The sequence below is a fragment of the Pteropus alecto genome, unplaced genomic scaffold, assembly GCF_000325575.1.
Source record: "Pteropus alecto unplaced genomic scaffold, ASM32557v1 scaffold98, whole genome shotgun sequence".
Classification (NCBI taxonomy): domain Eukaryota; kingdom Metazoa; phylum Chordata; class Mammalia; order Chiroptera; family Pteropodidae; genus Pteropus; species Pteropus alecto.
The window spans coordinates 10,046,291-10,062,157 of record NW_006443570.1 but is presented as its reverse complement, the minus strand read 5'-3'; positions in this window follow the sequence as shown (position 1 = coordinate 10,062,157).

Here is a 15,867-nt window from a genome sequence, read left to right as displayed (position 1 = left end):
AGCTAAAGAGATGTTGAATCTAAGAGTGAGGGGAAGAGAAGGGATAGTAATACAATAAGAAAGGCCAGTTGAAAGAGGCTAATTTGGGTGGAAAACACCTCATGACCAATGGTTTCTTCTGCCTATCTTGTGACAAGATGTTTTGTGCTGAACAGTTGTTTCAGAAGTTCAGACACTTGAATTTTGTCACTTTTCCCCATATGCTTCTGGGTTTTCTTGATTGAAAACACATGGGTGGGTACACCTGAAATTAATATAATATTGAATGTCAACTATAACTGAAAAAAGAAAAACATGTATGTGGGGCCACATTTCTAGTTGGATGTTGAAAAGTTCCTGGTGGACTGTCCATAGGATCTCCTGCTGGGTGGCCTCTGGGTGGCCCCGGGGCCCTTGCCTCAGAAGTTTGCTGAAGGGATGCTGATGCACGGGGCTGGGGCGTACCACATGCCACGGAGCTTCTAGGATGTCCAGCTGCTGTGTTCAAGAGCTGACAGTGTCTCACAGTCATGAGAGATATTCAGGTTCTTTGGCGTCCGAAGAGTCCTAGAGCCTGGAGTTTTGGGTCTCATTCTAGATTTCTGTGGGATCCCCATGACTGATTTGGTGGGCAGACATGAATGTGTTATGATTCTAGGTCCCTTTCAAGTGATTGTCTGGCTCTATAGGGGTTTCCCAGAAGGTTTATGCCTTAACACCTTCTCATCTACAGACAGAATGTAGGTTTTTACCTTGAGAACCTGCTTCACTGTTCACTGGCTGTCATCCAGTGGTCAAACACCATTTCCAAACGTTTCCATTAGTGACAAGTGATGCGTTTAGGTTTCCATGGCACCACCAATTCATCAGTTCAGTTTATTAAAGGATCCTTGAAGGCCCTCTTTGTACTCATCTCACCCGTCTTTTCCACAAGGGTCCCATGGCCTTGAAGGATCCCATTCCAACTCAGCTTTCTCAGAGGTGTCTCCACAAGAGAGATTTCTCACTCTTCCTGCATCCTGGCCCATGGCTTATCCTTGTGGGGTCTCTGGCAGCAATACCATTGTGTCCACACTCAGGCTAGTCCTCCATCCAGTGTCACATGCAAAAAGCGGATCTTTGCTTCACAAGCATAGTTTATTCCCAGAAAGCACGTACGAGGTTTGCAGCTCCCCTGCATCAACGATGCCATCTCCATTAAAAAAGAGCTAATTCATCTGTTAGAAATTGTAACTTCTCACCCAGCCTCGATAACCAGTTCTTCCACGTCTCGCCTAGGCCGTTTCTTCTCATGAGGCCAGGAGTCCAGTGAACAAATGACCAGGATTCAGAATGCTCTTCTGTCTGACTGCTGAGAGTCTGCTCACCACCACAATCCAGTCTTTGCTGGCTGGATTTGCCCACTCTGGGCCTGGACCTCAATGTTTCAGAACCTTTGATGGCTGGAAGCAGGGACAAAAATCCCTATTCTAAAATGACCTGAAATACATGTCCGACAGCTGAGAGTGAGATCATGGAAGTTGTCTTTGGGCAGATACTTTCCTTGCACTGGGTCAAAGAGCCTAGGTGAACTCTGATCATTGATGAAATAATCCAACTGCAAACACTTCACATTGGGATGCTAAGTGGTTATCAGATGTGTGGGCATGGAGTTGTTCATAGTGTTTATGTTTTAATGTCCATGGGATCGGTCACGATATCCCTTCTTTCATTTCTGATATTAGTAATTTGTGTCCTCCCTCCTTTTTTTCTTAGCTCAGCTAGAGGCATGTTGATTCTATTGATTTTTTTTCAAAGAATCAGCTTTTGGTTTTAGTAATTTTCTCTATTGATTTCCTGCTTTCAGTTTCACCGATTTCTGCTCTAATTCTTGTTTCTTATTTTCTGCTTCCTTTGGATTTAATTTGCTTTCTTTTACTAGTTTCCTAAAGTGAGAACTTAGATTATTGATTTTAGATCTTTCTTCTTTTCAATATATGCATTCAATGGTGCAAATTTCCCTCTAAGCACAGTTTTCATTGCATCCCACAAATTTTGACAAGGTGTGTTTTCATTTTCATTTAGTTCAAAATATTTAAAATTTTCTCTTGGGGTTTCTACTTTGACCCATGTGTTATTTAGAAGTGTGTTTTTTAATCTCCGCATTTTGGGGTAGGGGGGCGATGGATTTTCCAGCTATTTTTCTGTTACTGATTTCTAGTTTAATTCAACTGTGATCTGAGAGCTGACAGTGTCTTATTTCTATTCTTTTAAATTTGTTAAGGTGTGTTTAATGGCCCAGAATGTGGGCTATCTTGGTGAATGTTTCTTTTGAGTTTGGGAAGAATGTATATTCTGCTGTTGTTGGATGAAGTAGTCTATAGATGTCAGTGATATCCAGTCCATTGATGGTATGGTTGAGTTCAGCTATGTCCCTACTAACATGTCCATTTCCGAGAGAGAGGTATTGAAGTTCCCAACAATGAGAGTGGACACATCTATTTCTTTTTGCAATTCTGTTTTTGCCTCACACAGTTTGACACTCTGTTATTAGGTGCATACACATCAAGAATTGTTATGTCTTCTTGGAGAATTGACTCCTTAATCATGTAATGCCCTTCTTCATCTCTGATAACTTTCCTTGCTTTGAAGCCTGTTCTGTCTGAAATTAATATAGCCACTCTTGCTTTCTTTTGATTTATGTTAGCATGGTAGATTTTTCTCCATCTAGTTACTTTTAATCTATATGCGTTCTTATATTTAAAGCGGGTTTCCAAAAAAAAATAATAAATTGGGTTAAAAAGAACATATAGCTGTTTTGGTTTTTGATTCATTATGATAATCTGTGTTTCAGCTGGTATGTTTAGACCATTGATATTCAAAATGATTATTAATATAGTTCAATTAATATCAATGATATTCGTTATTGTTTTCTATTTGTCCCCTTGTTGTTTGTTTCTGTTTTTGTCTTCCACTCTATTTCTGCTTTTTGTGGTTTTAATTGAACTTTTATATGATTTCATTTTCTTTCCTTTCATGGTTATACTAAAAAAAAAAAAAACTTTATTTGTGTTTGCCCTAGAGTTTACAACATACATTTACAGCCAATCCAATGCCACCTTCAAATAACTATACCACTTCACAAGTAGTGTGAGTACCTCATAATAACAAAATAATCCTAATTTTCCCATCCTGTCACTTGTATCATTGCTGTCATTTATTTCACTTATATATATGTATACACAAGTATATATATACAAAAGCATGCATAACCAAATACATTGGTATTATTTTGAACAAACCATTATCTGTTAGGCCAATTAAAAATAAGAAAAATTAAAGTTAAAAAAATTTTTTTTTAATTTTAATTCGTTTCAAGTATACAGTACATTGGTTAGACGTCTATATAGTTAGTAAAATGATCCCCCCAATTGCTCCCTCCCTCTCCTGACCCTCCTCCTAGCTAACATATTAATGCTAACTGCATTCCCTATAACGTGCTCCCCATCCCCGTGACCATCCATCAGCTACTAATTTGTACTTCTTTAACCCTTCACCCCATTCTCGGGAAGCACAGTTTTTAACTTCCCATTCTCTGAAGCAGCAGAGGTCCCAAGGAGGAGTGAGGGATGGGGGTGGAAGCAATATCTTTTTCCATCCCTTTCCTTTTTATATGTAGGGGTCTTGTTTTCTTATCCTTTCAGCCACTCTATCTTTTGGTTGGAGCACTTAATTCTTTTCCATTTAAGGTACTTATTGATAGGAATGTAGTTGTTACCATTCTTTATTCCTGTTTTTGATACATGTTTTTTCTTCTTAAAGAAGTCCCTCCAACATTTCCTGTAATTCTGGCTTGGTGTTGATAAATTCCTTTAGCTTATTTTTGTCTGGGAAGCTCTTTATCTGTCTTTCAACTCTAAATGATAACTTTGTTGGATAAATTATTCTTGGTTGTATATCCTGGGTCTTCATCCTGTCGAATATTTTTTGCCAAGCCCTTCTCTCCTGCATAGTTTCTTTTGAGAAATCAGCTGCCAGTTGTATGGGCATTCCCTTATACGTAATTATTTGTTTTTCCCTTGATGCTTTTAATATTCTTTCTTTGTATTTAACCTTTGGCCTTTTAATTATAATGTGTCTTGGTGTTTGCCTCTTTGGATCCCTGAGTTTTGGAATTCTCTGAGCTTCCTAGGGTTTTATGTACATTTCCTTCACCAGGTTAGGGAAGTTTTCCATCATTATTTTTTCAAACAGCTGTTTAACATCTCGTTTTCTTCAGTTATGCTGATCGGATGGATATTTGGACCCTTAATAGTGTCCCATATCCTCCTTAAATTATTTTTATAGTCTTGGCATCTTTTTTCTTGCCATTCTGATTGAATGTCCTCGGCTTTTCCATCCTCTAGATAGGGCATTTGATTCTTTATTCACTTTGTTTATTCCTTTGTTTATTCCATTTAATATACTTCTCATCTCGGATAATGTGTTCTTCATTTCAGACTGGTTCCTTTTTATAATTTCCATTTCTGTTTTTATGTTTTTTATCTCTTTGTTGAAGTTCTCACTGAATTTATCTACACTTCCCAAAAGTTCATTGAGCATCTTTATAATGAGTGTTTTGAACTCTACATCTGTTAGATTACTTGACTCCATTATATCTGGATCTCTGTTCCGTTCTCTCATATGGTTTCTGCTTCTTCGTCTTCCCATTTTGGCTGCCTATCCGTGTCTGTTTCTATGCACTAAGTAAAGCTCCTAAGTCTCCCAGTCTACTAGTGTGGATTTGTGAAGCAAGTATGCAGTGGCATAGTTCTGAGGGGGGTTCAGATGCAGGCCAAATTTAGCCCAAGCCTCTACCCCTCTGGGGCCATCTGTTAAGATTCAGCAAACAATCCACATATGCTGTGCTTATAGTTGCCTCAAAAGGCCACACCAGAAACCGAGGCCAGCTGCCTCCACCAGTGTGAGCCTTAGCAAGGAGGAGCACCTGACTCGCTGAGGATACACCTGGAAGTGGCTTGGGTGGGGCCCGAGTTGGGGGAGGCAGAGTTTCAGGGAATCCTCTGGGCAGAGTGACCTCTGTTATCCAGATTGATGATGTCACAGCTACAGCGGGTGGCGCTGTGTCCTGCGCACTGGATGGGGGGAGGACTCAACAGGGAACAATGGATACAGCCGGCACTTCTTTACAGAGAGATTCTCACCTCAGCCCTCTGACAACGTCTCCTGTAAGTCCCTGGTGCCCCCTGTGCACAGCTGAATCTGCAATGGTGCTCTGAGCGAGCAGATCCGTCACCACAGAAATCTGCTCGCGGACGCCGCCCCTTTAAGAGGCGTCTGCAGCTGCTGCAGCCTCCGTCTCACTCAACCACTCGAGACCAGGCAGCCCCACGTCCTCGCCCGGTCCTACCTTCTGCCATTGCAGGGTGCTTTCTTGGAGTTCTCTGTAGTTGTGTGGCTTGTTCATCTAGATCCCAGGCGATTTTTCCTTGCTGCTGCTCCTTGTTTCCGTCACAACTTTGATTTGGTCTCCAGAGGCATGAACAGAGCCTCTATCATCTATGCCATTTTTTTTTTTTCTCCCAGCATGGGTTTTATTTGTTCTTTTCTTTGAGGGTTTGAGTAGTCATGTGTCTAGCATATCTATGCTCTTTTGACTTGAGTTGAAGGGTCATTTTATAATGAAGGTTTAAAGCAGTTGTAGCTGCCTTTAGGACATCGTGTCGTCATATCTGTCATTTACTGACCAAGATGTTCCTATTGAAAGCACCATCTCCTTTGCAATTGCTTTTTAAATGTTCTCTGCTTTAGAGAGTAAGATTTAAGTGAGTTAACTGAAGGGTTTCATCTGTGACCCTCTTCACAAAATGGTCATGGGACAAGAAAAGGACTTGGAGAAGCTCCGAGTCTCTAAATCTTGATTCCATGGATGGGAAAGCAAATTCTTCTCAGTCTTCTCTAGCCCAAATCCCTCTCAGAATTCCGTACAGTGGTAAAGAAACAATGAGGGAATCTGACAATGCAGTTCTAGGCCTTGCAGGAAGGGAAGGGGCTCCTTCAGCACCCGCAGGTGCCTGCTGAGGCCAGCTGACTCACAGGGTCCATAGCTCTCCCTGCTCCGTCTTCTCCCCCACCAGTTCCCTTTCAAATGAAGTTCGGGGAACAACGCCGTCTTTTCCGCAGGGCCAGAAGCCCCCTCTCGGGAAGAGCCGGAGGAGCGGGGCCGGAGTGGGCCAGGCACGGGGAAGGCCTGGGAGAGCGGGGTGCCCAGCGCTGGCTCTTCGCTCTGCACTCCGCGAAGCCAGCGCGCCCCAAGCGGAGCAGCGGAGGGCTAAAGTTTTTTCTTCTTTTTTTTACCTTCACTTATTCTTTCTTTGAAAATCTTCCTTTATGTAGTAGATTTAAGTTTCTGACCTATGTTATTTTCCTTCTTTCTAAAGAACTTTTTAAAACATTTTTTTGTAAAGCAGGGCTACTGACAATAAATTCCTTTTTAAAAAAATTTTTTTTGGTCTGAGTATTTTTCCTTCACTTTATTTTAAAGAAAGAAACAGCTTTTGTTTTTGTTTGCAATCTGTAAAACTAGGTTCTTTGCAGATAGATATAAAATACCAATAAGTCACTTTAGGACAATTTCCTTCACTTTTGAAGGATAATTTCACAGGGTACAGAACTAATCCTAGGATGGGGGTTTTGTTTTCTCTCAACACTTCAAATATTTCTATACCCCTCTTCTTCCTTAAATGATTTCAAAGGAGAAAATGTAATTCTTATTTTGTTCCTCTACAGAGAAGGTGTTATTTTACTCTGGCTTCTTTCTGGATTTTTACTTGATCTTTTATTTTCTGTAGTTTGAAGATGATAAGCCTCGGTGTAGTTTTTTGGGGCATTTATCCTGCTGGATGTTCTCTGAGCTTCTTGGATCTGTGGTTTGGTGTCTGACATTAATTTGGGGAAAATTCTCAGTCATTATTCTTTCAAATAGTTCTGTTTCTTCCTCTCTTTATTCTTCTGCTATTCCCATTATATTGTGTATGCTATACTTTTTGTAGTTGTCTCACAGTCTTTGGATATTCTGCTGTTTTTTTCAGACTTCGTTCTCTCTGCTTTCCAGTTTTTGACGTATACTTTACCTCAGAGATTCTGTCTTCAGCCATGTCCAATCTACTAATAAGCCTATTAAAGGCAGTCTTCATTTCTGCTGCAGTGTATTTGAGCTCTAGCATTTCTTGTGATTCTTTAAGATTTCCATCTCTCAGCTTACACTGCCCATCTGTACCTGCATGCTGTCGACTTTATCCATTAGAGTCCTTAAACTCTTAATCATAGTTGTTTTAAATTCCCATTCTGATAATTCCAACATCCCTGCCGTGTCCGATTCTCATGCCTGCTTTGTGTTTTTCGCCTTTTGGTATGCCTCGTAATTTTTGTTGCTAGCCAGATATGATGTACTGGGTAAGAGGAACTGCTGTAAATAGGCCTTTGGTAATGCAGTGCTGAGGTGTGGGGGTAGGGAGACTGCTTTACAGTCTTATGATTAGGTCTTAGCTTTTTAGTGAGCCTGTGCTTCTAGACGGTGACCTTCACAGGTGTTTCTCAGTTTTATTCTTCCCCTCCCACACTCTCAATTGGGACAGGGTGGCTAGAGCGAGCTGGGACTGGGTATTTCCTTTCTCCCAGGTCAGTGAGGCTCTGCTAAAACCCCAGCAGGCTAGGCTCTGGTTAATTAGTTTCTCCTGAGGGTAGGCCTTGTTAAGAACTGTGCTTTGGTCTAGTTCAAATAGTTCCTTTCCCCCTCCCCCTGCTGGAAGCTTGAGGGGATTTCCCCCCCCGCCCCCCCGATATTTACTGTGGGAGCCCGTTTGAGCTCTTGCAGGTAAATCTCACAGTACCGTGAGGGCCCTCCACCGCTGGGTCCCCTGGAGTTTTTGACTCTCGGAGTCGTCCACACTGAGCCTCAGCAATTTGCCTGTTGCATCAGTCGTTCTCACCCTGGCCCCGGTTCCCGGGGGTGGTTTCAGCTCTGGTCTCTGGTGAGTCTCTGCTCTGTGCGTTTCTTTAATCTTGGGAGCAGCTTTGCCCTATGTCCTCCTGTCCCTTACAAACACGAAGAATTGTCGATTTTTCAGTCTATTCAGTTTTTTACTTGTTAAGATGAAGCCGCACCTTCCAAGCTTCTTATATGTGGAGCTGGAAATGGGATATCCATGATTTCATTTTTATTTGGTTCAAAATACTTTGTTTCCTTTCTTCTTTTTCGACCCATCAGTTTAGAAGTTTTTTGTTTTTTTTTTTTTTTTAGTTTTCACATATTTGTTTTTTGGGGGAGTGGTTTCCAGAGATCTTTCTGTTCTTGGTTTTTAATTTAATTCCATTGTGTTCTGAGAATACAGTTTGCATGTTTTCAATTGTTTTAAATTTACCAAGTTTCGTTTTATGACTCAGAATGTGATCTGTCTTGGAAAATGTTACATGTGCACTTGAAAAGAATGTGTACACTGCTCTCATTGGATGGAGTGTTCTATAAATGTCAATCGGTCAAGTTGATAGTGTTGTTCCTGGCTTTTATATATTTACTGATTTATATCTACTTGGAACAATTATTGTGAGAAGGGTGTTTAAATCTCTTGGCCAAAACTGTGGATATATCTATTTCTCTTTGAAGTTTCATCAGTCTTTGTTTTGAAGTTCTCTTATTAATGAATACTTAGGCTATTTATGTCCTCTTGGTGAATTGGCTTCTTTATCAATATGAAGTAACCCTTTTTATCTCTGGTAATTTTTTTTGCTCTGAAAACTACTTTATCTGATATTAATATAGACGTATTATCTTCTTTTTGATTAATGTTGCCATGACATATCTCTTTTTCCATACTTCGGCTTTTAACTTGTGTTATTATACTTAGAGTATATTTCTTATAGAACGGCATATATTTGGGTTTTGCTTTTTTATGCAGTCTGATGATTTTAGTTTTTAATTAGTGTGTTTAGACTATTTACATTTAATGGAACTGAAGGGGGTCAGAACAGGCTTCCCCAAGTCATGCTGCTTTGGCATGTGAATTATTTTGAGCTGAAGACAATTGAGACCTTGCGGGCCCATGAGAAACTTTTATCTCTCCCGTAAAGAATTTAAATTGGGGGCCTTGCCCACAATAAGTTATCACCAGAGATAACTTTTTATGACCTATCTCTAGGGCAGGCAAACATCTAATTTCTGAACATCAACTCTTTTTATCATCCTGTAATGATCTTCTCTGAAGCAATGTGCTTTACCTCATTTTTAATTCAGAATGCCACATATGCCTCATTTTAACTTCCTGTCTCTGAACCTGTCATGTATATGGGAGTCTCTGACTCTCATGTATGTGGAGTTCCCAAACATATGTATGTAATTAAATTTGGTTACTCTTCTCGTTAATCTGTCTCATGACAGTTTGATTATTAGACCAGCTGAAAGAACCTAGAAGGGTAGAGAAAGATTTCTTCCTCTCCTACATAACTAAGCATGTACAATAGTAAGTAATGCTGTGGTAATGTTTGAAAAAGAAATCTGCCATAATTCTCTTTTTTTCCCCTCCTTGAACACTTATATAGTTTCAAATTAGCTAGCACCTATGTTAATTTGCTGTTGTCCTGTGAAATTACTTTTGTTCTACTCTTGTGGATAGGGGGATGTTCATATGAAAAAAAACTCAGTTTGCAGTTTTACATTCATCTTTATGTAAAAGAGTCACAGACACAGAAAAATAGCATTTGACCATTATTCATTAATAATATTGGACTATTAACTACCCGATACTACAAGGACTACCAGATGCAATTACCTTTGAAGTGACAGAAAGAGTAGTGTCACCTTAGCACAGAAACTATAAATTCTTAAAATGCCAGATGAAATCAATGCTGCTTTGACAGAAGTTACTTCTTTAAAAAAAAATCTCAAACTTATTCCCATTTTTTAAAGCACTCATCGCTTATCTGTAAAAAAATGACACCTCTTTATACAACACCTAAAGAAAACGCTGAACGCAGTGTGTGCTGTATTTCTTTTTTAGAAAGTTATTTTTTAAAATATAAATCTAAATTTACTAATAATGTAGGCAGTGACAACTATCTTTAGTTAGCAATAGTGGCAAGTAATCTTAACAACATTCTACAAAATTTAAACAACAAATCTTCTGCATTTATTTCCCTGTTGTAGGTTTCTGCACAATTTTCTACTCTCTGAGCCACTCTTTGCTCTATTCACAGAATCCCCACCTGTTGGGTGGGGTGGTTTCTATTTTGCTTTTCTCTTCCTTAATGATTCATAATGAGACTACTCATTACGTCTAACTGCTTAATAGGCCTCAGGTCTGATTCGTTTAGGCCATTCTGTCAGTGACACACACTGACCTTTCATTTGTCACCTGTCTGGGAAGAATGATGTACAGCAATTCTAGAAACTGTTGCACACTTTTAGGAAACAGCAGTCTTTATCATGGGGACAGAGAAAGAATACTAGAAGCGATAATGCCCAACCTTATGGCAAGGTGCAGACTAACGGGAGGTGAAAAGTAGATGCTGGAATTCCATTTCACAGTTGTCTCCCCTCTTTTGTATTTTTTGAGCTTTCCCTTTCTATGCGGTAGTTCCTTTCCCCTGCGCTGCCAGTTGTGCCCCCAGATTCCTTAACAAAGCAACAGTATTTAATGAAGAACCCCAACGACTTTCTAAATCTGGTGTAGCTCAAAGGTCTGCCTCCACAGGTGCTGGGTCACCTCGTGTCGCTCTGTCTAGGCCAGCTGCTCCTCTGCGAAACCATCCTCCCCCCCGCCCCCCGTCTCTGCCAGTGTTAGTACACGCAGACCCACGGAGACTCAAAATACACCTATGTAAGCAGAAGACAGGGAAAGACTACAAAGAGACGGGCCACACTAGTATGGTAATAGATGAATAGAGTTTATTCAAGGAAACGTACATATGAAGTACGTCTTAAGCAGCAAGAAGACGAAATAGAGCCCTGTGCTGCTTGGCAGGTGCCAAAGAATTATAAACAGGGTAAAAGGAGGGAATAGTCATGGGTACTAGTATGTGAGTGCTACCAGGTGGAGGAAATTAATTTACATGCTTGGCTAGGTCAAGGTAACTGGCCTCTTCCTGGAGCCAGCATGCAGTGGGAGGGAGGGGAAGGGTGCTAATTTATGTAAGAATGAACACGGATTATGATCAGACAGTCTCTAAGGAGGCTTTGCGGTAAGTAAACTCTGTTCCGGCCCAGGTCCAGTTCTTGGGTCCGGCAGTGGTCACTTCATAGAATGGTTCTCCTCCACAGCTTCTCAAACTATTTGTGGTGAAGAATAAGGTGTTTTGTTTCATTAAAAATTTTTTTTCCAATAAATCATGTTTTGATATTTTTATAAAGTACGATAGAGGAAAATAACATGAAAAAGACATACGGAATACAAGGCACGTTTTACTATGGTTAGATTCAATAGTCAACTGTCAAAATAACTATAAAACTTTCTAAACTCTTACTCTCAATTTCTGTACTTATTTCCCGATGGATCGAAAGCAAATGTGAGCTATCCTTTTTGAGTAGCACAGATTTAAAGGATATGTGAGAACAAAACCCAACGAAGAATCTGGTTGCTGGTCAATTGATGGGCTCCGCGGGACCTCTCGGCCACAAGGGAGGAATGATCACGTGGTACGAGCATGCCTCTTGGACAGAATCTTTAGTTGGGGGCGCTTTCCAGAGAATGGAGCATGTGGCATTTTTTAGGGTGCTGGTACCGCGGGGTGTAAAAGAATTCACAAAGTCAGGAAGTAGAAAAGTTTATTCACTCTCCAAGTGTGGAAAGGGGCCACACGTTAAGAATAACGCTGGCCCTGAAGGGTAAGGGGTTTGAGCGTTTATCGGTTATGAAGGGCAAGGCAGCTAGTGTTTGTAAATAGCTGTGCAGCCCTGGCAAGAAGCTTGAGTTCTCTTTGATATCTGAAGCAAGGTTCCAGGGATGTAGTTAATTAACTACAGCCTTGCTTGTCTTGGTATCTTTTCCCAGGCCTGTGAACTTAAACTTGAAAAAAAGAAAAATTAGTGGAGACTTTAGGGTCTGCTTGGATTTGTAGGTTGTTTATTTTGGCTGATTGCCAGGACTGACTCTGGCAGGGGCTCAAGGACCTGTAGGTTGTGTATTTTAGCTGATAGCTGAGGCTAGTTCTGGCAAGGATTCAAAACTTGTTAGGAACTGAGCTGCTTGTCATTTTAGTAAATGCAGGCATGCTGTAGGAGCACACACAGCTTTGCTGTTTGCCTGGCTACTCTATGAATGCAGCGCCTCAGCAACTTCATTTGCTCAGACTGCTGAGTGCACGCCAAATGCTGGAAATTGGAGGCTGAGAGTAAATAGCCTGCAGTGCGTTTCATAATACATAGAACAGAATCTTCACAGAAGATATGAAATGCTCATTAATTTGAATACAAAGATGAACAAGGTAAGCCCTCCGCCTCAAGAGCTCAGTCTACACAGCTTTCTCTCAGAGTAATTTACTTTTCTATCTACTCACACATGAGAAAAATGCTGCTTCTATTTCCTAGTCTCCAAACCAAAAAAAAAAAAAAAAAAGAAAAAAAAAAAATTTTCAAAAAGTAATAATAATAATTCTTATTTATAGGCAATGTGTTAACATTTTCGGCTCATCAAAATCTCTGAATTCCTTTCATGAATAATTTATCTTTGCATGTACACGATCTGTTTGTGTGGGGAATCTCTTTGAAGCCTGTATGATAAACTCTAGCATTCCTAGTGCCTAATTCAATAACATGTCTTCCTATGTTCAACATTTTTTCATCCTGTTGGTGGCCGTGTGTTTGATGATGAAAAGCAGGGATGAGGACTTGGGATCGACATTTAGCTCAGACTCACCAGTCTGTCAAGTGAAGTTAATGACATCTGCCTCACAGAACTGTAGATTCCAAGAGATAAAAGTAAAAGCATCTAGCACAACACCCCAGAACTCGATAAATGTGTTACAGCTGTTTAAGAAGTCAAAACATGAGTTTTCGGGGGTCATGTAACGAGAGAGCCTTCCTTGTGAATGTCAGTGGGCGTCACAGCCAAGCATGATTCATAATTCATAATTGACCAAGGTGCATTATGTCTGGCATTATTTATAAAAACAAGCAGGTGAGCAATGAATTTTATTTAAAAAAATTATAAAAATGGACTTAGGGATAAAGAAGACAGAAAGAAGCTGAACCATAGAATCTCCTTCTTCTAATATCTAATGAATACATTTAAAATGGTATATGCCACAGAATGTTACATGAAATCCAGATCGCAGATGATAAAAACATAAAGCTTTATAAAAAATTCAAATGGGAGGAAATGCATATTTCTGCCAGGTCTATTAAGATGCCTTCACTTTCCCCTCTCCACTATAATCATCACAAAACCCTGAGGCTACAGGTGATACGTTGCCAACCAATATTTTAAAATTAGGTTTATTATCGAAAGTCTACGTTTTTACCTTTTCTAAAAAGATGAGTTCTGTTCACTCCCCACTCTTGTCTTGGTCACCTGCCTTGTTCTTCTAAGCATTTGAATTTGCACCTCTAGGTGGGCACTAACTCCCACTGTTACAAAGAAAATTGAGGCTCAGGCAGAATAAGTAGTTTGCCCAATGTTAAACAGTGGCAGAGGTTGGTTTTTAACCTAGATCTTTCAAATACATTCTATACTCTTTCCACTTTAGTGACTGAAATGAGATGAACTCACCTCATTTATTTCAGTCTACTTACTGCTCTACTTTGCCATGGGCCACTCTATTAGCAAGGAAATGTTTGTTTCTCCTAAATGTTATTCAAGTGTGTGTACACTCTGTGCCCCTAGGCTACAAAAGCCATACAAAATAAATTTTATATTGTCAAAAAGTATCTGACCCAGAACTTGCTAAATGTTTGTCCTGGGGTAGGCCAAGGACAAACTTCTGTGAAACGAATCTTCTGTAAACGTTCTCAGTTTTAGCCACTTATTCTCTCATCGTTGTGTCCAAAAACAACACAGGATCATGCTTTTTAAGTGCTGTACTTTTATTAAAAACAAGCAAACATCTTCAACAAATCAAACGCTTTAATTCACATTTCTGTCTGTAGGCAATGACCACAATACAGACCCAACACGACAAAAGCAATGAACACTGAGTAATTAAATGGTAGGTACGTAGTACAGTGGCCAGAAGGAGAGAAAGTACAAGAGGCCAGCTGGCTGCTTCCGTGGAGCTGGCAGAAGCCTCCTCCTCAACACTGTTGGTACAGCGATCTGATTGTCAGTTCACCTGTAAGAGTGAGCAGGGCCAAGGACCCAGGTTGCTCTAAACGTGTATAAAACAGAATGACGATCAAAGTGCCAATTTACCTACAGGACTTATTTTAGCAGAACACATTAAAGGGAAATACTGCTGGCAGAGCCCAAATAGCAGTAATGAAAACAAGTTCTTATGAACCACTGTCATCTACTACACAAGGCCTTCTGCACTCCTAGAATCCTCTCACAGACAGCCAAGGCTCATTTGACTGGGACGGCCTCTTGCCTGGATAATGCTAGAACAAGGGAAGCAACCTAACTTTCCAGCCCTTTTCCCTATCATCCAAAAGCACCACACCTAGATTACAGCTTGTCTTCTGTTAAGTGCATTCTGCTTTGACACTGTCCTTCAACGGCGAGGTAGCCCAGGGTGTCCTTGCAGAGACTGAGGAAGTGTCTTAGGACTAAGATCAGCAATACACTTCAACATCTTATCGCAGGGTGAGTTTTTTTTTTTCTCCAGAACTTCGGAATGTCCCTTTTTGAGACCTGCAAGCCACAAGCACTTGACTATAGTCAGGGCTATGGGGAATAAACCTGTGCGTGTCTATGCGTGTATTTACATAACTATGATCCATTTCTATATTAAAATTACGAGGAACGAGGCTAAGCCAGTGCTTTACTATACAACAAAATGCCTTTAAAACTTGTGAAATAGCTAAGTGGCCATATTCCTAGCAGCAACTGAGACCTCCAATACAGTTTTACCAAAAACTTGAGGTTTCTGAATATGTAAAAATGAGTAGAAAATTAACCAGGTGACAAGTCATTAGAGTAGTGGCCTCCAAACTCTTAAAAAAAATAGTGGAGTATTTTTTTGAAAAGAGGAAGTATTTTATCTACTGCAGTCTTATCTTCAGCAGCACCCCAGCGGTGGTGGCACTGACTGAGGTGAGAGGGCAGGAGCCCCAGGGGCGGCCACTGCGCTGGCCCCTGAAGCACTGCTTGTCCTCCAAGACCCCATGGATCATACTCCAAAACGTATGGTTCCCCATAAGAACCTGAAGCATGAATTTTTATGTAATAGAGTTTAGATAAATATTTCGATTTGTATAGGACATTAGCAAGTGTTTCATAAAATTCCTTTTAAAATGAAGATTTGGGGGGAAAAAGGGCAGTCAGTGTAGTGAAGAAAAAATAATTTTAAGAACATGCAATTAATTCAGTTTTCCTGCATGGTATCCATCTCGCAAAAGTCCCAGGTGAACACGAGGCAGGCCAGTAGCTTTAAAATGTCAGTGTATATCAGAAGCGCCTGAGCTGCTTGTGAATAAAACCAGAGATGCCCATATCCCATCTCTCGTGACACTGGTGCACGAAGTCAAGGGCTGCTGGGCTTAGGCATCCACACTGTTAGCCCAGCTCCCAGGTAATCGTGATGCTGCAGACAGCCTGCAGAGCATACTTTGAGAAACAGGAGATAGTTCTTAAAGGATAAATTTGAGAAAGGCAGGGATATACTTTTTAAAAGTAAAACCAAAACAAACTTCTGTCTGGTTGAGAACACACCTTCGTTCAGATTGGGATAGAGTAACAACACTATTTTTGCTTTTTAAATGTC